Here is an 8,435-nt window from a genome sequence, read left to right on the forward strand (position 1 = left end):
AAACAAACTGGCGCGCAAAGATGTGTACCCGATGCAACGAATAGATGATGCTTTGTACCGCTTGCGAGGTACAGACCGTTTTTCTAGTATTGATCCTCGATCCGGGTACTGCAGATACCCATGCATGAGGCAGATAAATATAAAATCCCTTTCGCCACACCCGATGGGCTCGACGAATTTGTTGTCACGCAGTTTGGGCTTTGCAACACTCCGGCCACCTTCGAGCTTATGATAGAGCACGTTCTTTGTGAATTGAAATAAAAAACGTGTCTGTGCTACCTCGACAATATTCCTATTTTTTCTTCCACGTTTCGAGAGCACCTCCAGCTCCTGCACCAAGTTTTAACTTAACTGAGTAATGCTCGCCTCCAACTCAATACACAAAAATACCACTTCGCAAGTCAATCGATCAAAGTGTTGGGTTATGTTCTGATCAAAAATAGAATTCGTCCTCAACCCGACAAAATTACGGCCGTCATAAATTTTGCCCCGACCCCTCCGTCAAAAAAAACTTCACAGCTGCCTTGGAATGGCCTCGTACTTCCGTCGGTCCATTCGAACTTTTCTACAATTGCTTCACCGTTGCACAAACTCCTCGCTGCCAATTCGTCATTTGACTGGTCGGAAGATTGTGAGACAGCGTTTATAACACTCAAGCAGGCCCTCACTTCTCCTGTGCTCAGTCAATTTGATGAAAACGCAGCCACAATACTAGACACAGCCACCAGTGGCCATGCTATAGGGGCTGTACTCTTGCAATGCACTGCTTCTTCTGTGGAAGAAGTAGTTGCCTAGGCCAGCCCCACGTTCACGCAAGCCGAAAAAAGACTATACCATTACCGAACAGGAGTGCCTCGCTGTCGTTTGGTCTATTCAAATCTTCCGGCCCTACTGGTACGGACGTCATTTCATTGTTGTGACCGACCACCACGCACTCTGCTGGTTGTTGTCCACCAAAAACTTAACCGGACGCCTTGGCTGCCGCACACTTCCACTAGAGGAGTACAAATCTACTGTGATAAACAAGGCCGGCACGGAACGCGCTGATGCCGACGCTCTTTCCCATTGTCCACTGGACTTTATGGAGGACAGCTGCTTAGCGTCTGCTCAGCAAGTGGCTGCTTTCCCTATTGCCGTCAGCCCAACGTGTCAGCCCGGAACTCACATCTGAACTCGTCTCTCTTCAGCGTTTCGACAGGTAGTGCAGCCACCTTATTGACCTTTTGGAAGGTTCAGCTCAACTTAAAAATTAGATTCTTGAATGGTGGTGGCGGTTACTACTAAAATTACAACCCTGCCGTCGACAAGTGGGTCTCCATCGTTCCTGGCTGGATGCGGTCAAACATGTTTGGCCTTTTTTTATGACGACACTACGGCTGGTCACCTTGCCTTGCAGAAGACATACGACCGCATTGAAAGCCGTTGCTTTTGGACAGGCCTCTCAACAAGCGTCGCAAAGTATGTGGCGTCGTGTAAACCATACCAAGGCCGCAAACGGCCCACTTCGACCAACCCCTTCCATGCCCTTCAGCTCCCTTCGATATTGTCGCAATTTACCTGTACAGTCCTCTTCCTACAACTGCAGCCGGCAATCGGTGGGTTGTGCACCGATGGACGGCACCACTTGACCTGTTGTGTCGAAACTGCTGCTATTCCCTCGGTCAGCGGTTCAGAAGTTGCACACTTCTTTTTGCGAGCAATCTTCCTGCGCCACGTTCCTCCCCGCGTTATTTTCAGTGACCGCGGACGAACGTTCCTTTCTGTTCTACCTTCCCAAGTGCTGCGAGCCGCTGACACTGCTCATAAAACTACGTCAAGCTACAACCCTGAAACAAACTGCCTCACAGAGCGCTTCCATCGGACTCTCTCGATCATGCTTTCCATCCACATTGGCGAAGACCGCGATAATTTGGACACTATTTTAGCGTCTGTTGCCTACGCCTACAAAACAGCTTTGCAAAAAACCAGTGGTTTCTCCCTATTTTTCCTCGTCTATGGCTATCCCCCTTTATCTGTACTTGACGCGGCTTTCCTCTCCGCACCTATTCCGCCAAGAGCGAGTCTTCTCGACCAGTTTGTTTCTCGACTGGCTCACTGCCGCAATCTTGCCCGTTGAAGCACGGCGGCCTGTTATCAACCTGATGAAGAAGTTCTGCATGATCCTCCCCTCCCTGTTCCTAGATTATGCGTGATGCTCTTCCCTGATTCATTAGCCCTTACAGAATCCTAGAGCAAGCCTCACCAGTGGATTACGGTATAACGTCTACTTCAGGTGTCAGACCGTCGGTGCCATGGAACTTAGATCGCACATGTTTCCCAGACGAAGTCTTTTTTTCACCACGATTCCTCTACCTGACAGTGGCGGCCTGGATGGCAGCATCAGGAGAGAGGGAGTAATAGTGTGACCGCGAACATGGCAGACGTGATATTAGGCAACGGGAGTAACCAATATCCCTTTTATGCTTCGTTCTCATTTCTACATTGTGCCCGCTCATCATCTCATTTTACTTTCTACTCGACGGGTGATCGTCATCGCCGCTGCTGGCACGGTTCCTGTTCTTATATGGCTATGCCCGGCGCTTGCCAATAAAGCGTACCTCAAGCGTTATTGTCTACTCTCTAGAAGAAAGTTCTCGGTGGGCAATAAAAAAATAATATAGAAAATTCTGGTGGTTGACTCATGATTAAAAACAAAAACTGCGGTTTACTGACGTTTCGAATGGAGGACCAGTCTTCATCTGAGTATAATATAACCTTGAAGCACGCACGCTTGCATATGCGCAGAAGATGTGCTACAGTGCACCCTTGTTAAGAAGATAAGTTGGTGGGTTGGGGCGAGGTAACACGGAAATGGAGTGCACTATGCATGTGCTTGCGAACTTTCGTGACTTTGAGGTACTCACTATTTTTTTACAGCAAAAAGAAAGAAGAAAACACAAAAGCAGCGTTTAGTAGCGACAGGAGATGCTGCACCCCGAGAGACAAACTCTTTTCTAAAAAACAAAGCAGTATTCAACTTCATTCGATAAAAAAGACAGTGTCGAAAGCTGGCGAAAAACACACTTCACGTACGAATTAGAGGAATAAACAAATGGTGCAGCGAACGTCTCAGCACATGAACTGCAGAGTAAGCTGGCTAACAAGAACAACACATGCAGAACGAAGGCCGCAGGTGACACATGCATTTCTGAAAATACCAATGACCAGCTGTGTGGGAAATGTCAGGTTCGTTCACAAGTGCAGAGAAGTCCCAGGGGCGCACGCATCAGTAACGCAACCAATTATAACGATAGATACTTGTAGTAGCCAAGTATGTCCTGCGTGGGAGGGACAACAAAATCGGTCGCCAGCAATGTTCTAGAAGTTTCCGTGGATATGAGCAAATGATATCACAGCAGAATGTAGGCATTGAAACAAGTGGGGAATAAGAAATTTTAGAATTATCTAAACTGCCCAAGAAGCGCCCAATTATATGGCATATCAGAGCATAGATAGTGATTTGCAGCCTCTAAATGTGTGTCATCTTTGGTTTTGGTAAAGCGAACACATAGGCAGCCGTTGTGACAGAAGGGCGCACGTTATGCCGCTGTTCACGACGCAGCATGGTAGGTCTGAATGCGCTTGCGTGCGAGCGCGTTACCACGGCAAGTGGTAGGAGGGGTCTGAACAGCCTGATGTCAGTTCCATAGTTTAGCCTGATGTACAAGGCAAAGCAGCGCGCACCAATAGCAGCAAGCTTTTCGGCTAAGTCACGGGAGCCCAGACGTCGGTAGTATGGGGTGAGGCGCGCATCCTCTCAGGCTGGTGTCGATTGTGAAAAGGGTGTCTGTTCTGGTTTATGTCGGGGGTATATAGAATGAAATGTATTTAAAATATGTTCTGCTCAATGGTGGCAGTCTAAACATCATGGGAGATATTCGATTCAAAATGGAAGCTTATAACATAGTAATCTCAGCTTTACATTTTTTGTCTATACTCCTCGAAGCCGTCTGCACCCGTAGTGGCTGAAATTCTCGTTGTAATATTCAGTTATGTTTTATATTGCAGTTGAGCTTACACACTGGAAATCTGTAAAAGGCGTAAGTACACGTAAATAGAGATCACGTTGCTAAGCCCCCAACTACAGTCCCACAACCTCCAAGAGAGATTCCTGCCAACTCATTTTATTGATTCTCCATTGGAATGCATTCTAATATTTGATGGTGTATATTTTTGTACACTACCAACGTCCTTTCAAAGCAGGGAATTGATGTGCTACGTAATTAGCCGAGTTCTATTGGGGAACGTTTTTTTTTTCATTTCATTCGAGAAGTCTTGTATATGGCATTTACTTCCAAATTCGAAATGCTCTTCATGTATAGTCTCTATCAGAAGTGATTTGTGAATTAGATATCCCTCTCCGTGAAAAACATGCTTGGGTATGTTGAGTTTAATTCAGTTGTCCTAGGAGGGACTATACAGGGCCGTGGGTCAAAATACATCAGTTGAGAACGAGTTAAAAATTAGAAATAAACCACTGTTTTCGTCTCAACATTTTTTGCGACACACATGATACATCTTGGGGAAGGCCATTTAAGTCACGTGCCATTCTAGGCAAGAAAAAAGTGGCCGAAATAGTAGAATTAGAACGGTGATGGCGAAGTTGAAAGAGAGAGCTGCGATGTGATATGCGAGCAGGGGGAACCAATTAAGGCCGGTGTTTGAGACAACTATGGTGAAATCTATGAAAAACGCAGTCTGGCAATTCAGCAGTACATGAGAAGGCTCGGAAAACCGGACAGTTTTTTGAGGGTGATATTCTGACGTCATATGAATAGGAAAATGAATAAGTTTTGGTACGCGATTTTGAGGCCACTAGTGCATCGGTAAGCTATATCTGGGGTGGGTGCAGTAAGGGGATGCATATTCCAGTGTGGATCGAACAAGGTCTTCATAGGTGAAAAGGTTAACATGATCCAGACCATGGCGATGGTGGCCTTTTCTTTCTGAAAACCAGGTGCTTTGTTTGCGAATGGGATGATATTTTTGTTGTAAGTTCTGAAGATAGCGTCATAAAATGTGAGACCGATGTTTTTACAGCTGTGAGCATCTTCAACGACGGTGTTAACAATAGTGTAGAGGAAAGCTAAAGATTGATTTCAGTAGATAAATCTCTTTGAATGATTATTTCATCGCTCTCAATAGAGAATACAACGAAGTTACCACAATATTAAGCAAAAATGCAGGTTTTAAAAGAGACATTGGTTTGGAAAGTCAATAATACAAATAGGAGCACAAGGGGGCCCAAGTACGGATCTCTGTGGCACATCCGAAGATACTTGAGGGGTCGCGAACATTGATCATTACAAAAAATAATTGTGACCCGTTGATTAGGAGGGACTCAATTTATTGCATTACAATGGGGTGTGCGCTCAATTCAAAAAGCTGAAGTAGTTGACGCGCGTGAGGAACCTTGCCAACCCCTTTAGGGAAGTTGAAGTATCACCATTAGTATTAAGGTTGGAGTGTAGGTCATGAAGAAAAGTAGCCTGTTGTGGCTCACACAAAAAGTGCTGTCTGAGTTCCGGCTTTGACGAATAAATAAGCGGTTAGAACCAAAAAAATACACGCTACGAGAGTGCATGATATCTTTCATTGATTTGCAACAGACGCTAGTTAGAGAAACCACTCGGCAATTATAAGGTGAAGGTCTGCTGTTGCATTTGTGGACTGGAATGACCTCCCATATTATTGAACCGGTGGGAACCGTGCTTCGGGCCTGTGACTGCAAGGACAGTCAAGACAGAAACAATTCACCTACAAGTTTAACAGTTACTAAAACGTATGTGTTAAGTTCGCGAATGCCAGCCGAGGAAAATGTTTTAGTTTAATGGTTGAGGGCCGTTTTTCCGCCAGTATAGAACGTTACCTCTCGCTATGCGTTCACCGCAGCGTCCATTGCGGAGTGTCTCTTTCTTGATTAAAAAATCTATAATAAATGCATTAGCTGGTTTAGACCGTCGACCTCACATGCAGTTCCATCTACTAATGTGATCACGGGTGTGCTCTCTGGGTTTTTTTGTGCCAGTATTTGTGTTTTGGTGGCGTAAATTTTAGGTAGGTGTTCATGATAGAGCGTGTGCTTTGTTCTGTGAACATTGTCAAGTACGCAGTTTCTGCTGTCTAGTATTTTTCCGTTTGACAGTCGTTACGAGTGACAGTGAACTCAACATAAGAAGGTCAGAGAGTCGTTTTTATACCACTTTGCTTTTTTATGTCTCGAGGAAATCAACGTTGCTTGCCCTTTGTTAATTAACTGCAATAGTTTACGTTTATATAATCCAGTTATCGTATAAAAAACTTTCATAGCAATCCATTCGGCAGGTAAGGAATAAAATATCTATTTCATTGTTTATGTCAGCATAATCAAGTTTTAGGATAGAAGGATCGTTGCTATAAGCACGCCGTGTTTTGGGGAGAAATTAAAACTAGCATGAATAAAGCTGTGATCGCTAATTTCTGGAAGCAACCTGAGGGCAGTTAACTTTTTAGGTGATCGGCCATTACAGGTTGAAGAACTTAGTCGGAGCAGTTGCCACAGGTGTTGGTTTCTATACAAATTGGGTAAGGTTAAAGTTAAGGTACACATCCAGAAATTCGGTAGATTTTGTTCCGTTCATGCTGCCGAAGCTTGGTTTATCTAGCGGATGTTGGGGTAATTGAAATTACCAAACAGACGTAAATGCAAGTTAGTTGTTTATTTGCGACTTCGTTTACACTATCCTGCAAGTTTAGAGGTATCGTCGGGGCTGTGGCATGGCGGCCTAGAACACACGCCCAGGAGAACACAGAATGGTTCCCGACAGCAAAGAATCCACAATGTTTCTATAAAAGCCCGTGTTTTGACCGTGTAACCTAATAGTTTTTTTTCTTACAGGCAAAAAGAACACCGCGCCTCGCGCGCATTGACGATCGTAGTGAAACTATTTAAAATCGGGCAGATTGATAAGCACTTTGGCGCCTGGGATATCGCTGAAAAGCCAAGTTTAACTTTAAAGTAGTACAATTACGGTTGGATGAGCAAACAGTGATGGACACTTTTAATGATTTGAAAGAAAGCTGCAGACGTTCGAAAAAGCAAAACAAGGAAATGTAATGTCCGGACCTGTTACACGAAGGCTTTCTCAGTTAGTCGTGAAGGGGATCGTGACTATGGGAATTATTTTACTCTTCCGGGCTATTAATCAAAGGTATAGCGTTTGGTTCTCATAAACAATTTTTTAGTTATGGTAAAAGCCGCAGATTTCCTTTGTGCTAAACAGATTACAGATTACTCGCCTCTAAATTATCTCAGATAAATACTTGGCGGTACTTAACAAAATAAATACCACATCACTCCAATAATATTACGCTTGAGTTGTTGGCGGCGACTTGTTCACGTTTAATTTTTATTGCGCATCTTTGGGAGACATTGGTATTTTTACACACGAATTTAAAATGGTTCTCTCGATAACACTTTTCAGGTTCAATCGATTGCGCCTGGTGGCTCAGGGACTTGGACGTTGAAAGAGAAGAATGCAGGCAATTTTTTTTCTCATTCTGCAGAAATCCACGTATTTACCACATTCCTTGTTACAAAGTAATGAGGGATATGATAAAACAGCGTAAATATGATACCCATCCAGAATAAAAAATAGTGAAGGGAAACAAAAAATCGACGAATGTTGTGACAAAGAAGGACAGGGAATATTTGGTACTCCCTGAATAGCACCCTCATATAGTAATACCCATGACTTCATGGAAAGTATACATTTTTGTCAGAAGAAACATAAAATATATATAATTAATGCTGTGAACTGCCTGGTTGACTTCTCGGTTGATTGGTGGGCAAGGTCCTGGGGTCGTACTTTGTGAATCTGATCTTGTGCCAATGAACAATAACTTTCGGCCACTTATATCGTGGTGCCTGTGTGCGTGGGAAGAGGGGGTCTGTGTATTTGGATGCGGTTCATTTTCATTTACTATTGCGATGCAAATGGTTTTTATAGGAGAGGAGTATCAGTTAATTTTAATCGGAACAGCGAACAAGGCGTTTGGACGTTAGACAAAAGACGAATTGTGTTGACGGGACATCCAGAACAACCAGAAAAATAAAATAACAATAAATTAGAGGTCAAGTCTCTACCAAAGAAAGTCCTACCCACAAGATATTTCGGGCTCACGTTCGGTAAGTCGATGGCTGGCCGATGTGATGGCTCCTTGCGCTGTGACCTTGACATTGGCGCTGGCAGTTTGGAGTCATGAAGGGCCAATAAAACTCATAGGCTCGTTCGTGCTGCCGCAGAATCTCTAGGGACGTGGTTGAAAATCCTGAAGGCAAACAAATGAGGGGGCTCGGACTTGAAGTATCCTGGACGTTTCCGCCCAGACGCTAACTCGCCGATAACTACGTTTCT

The 8,435-nt window shown here is 44.2% G+C and overlaps 1 long non-coding RNA gene across 1 annotated transcript in view; it reads left to right on the forward strand.

The window, feature by feature from the left end:
• The window catches only part of LOC144164059 (uncharacterized), a 31,421-nt gene extending 23,599 nt beyond the window's left edge, over positions 1–7,822 (forward strand). The window contains exon 2 of the long non-coding RNA XR_013321026.1: positions 7,503–7,822. This is a non-coding gene — a long non-coding RNA (uncharacterized LOC144164059). The remainder of the gene's footprint in view (positions 1–7,502) is intronic.
• The last annotated feature ends 613 nt before the right edge of the window (positions 7,823–8,435 follow it).

Source organism: Haemaphysalis longicornis, unplaced genomic scaffold (assembly GCF_048455015.1).
Source record: "Haemaphysalis longicornis isolate Haplotype H1 unplaced genomic scaffold, Haemaphysalis longicornis Haplotype H1 scaffold_13, whole genome shotgun sequence".
In the NCBI taxonomy this organism is placed as follows: Eukaryota; Metazoa; Arthropoda; class Arachnida; order Ixodida; family Ixodidae; genus Haemaphysalis; species Haemaphysalis longicornis.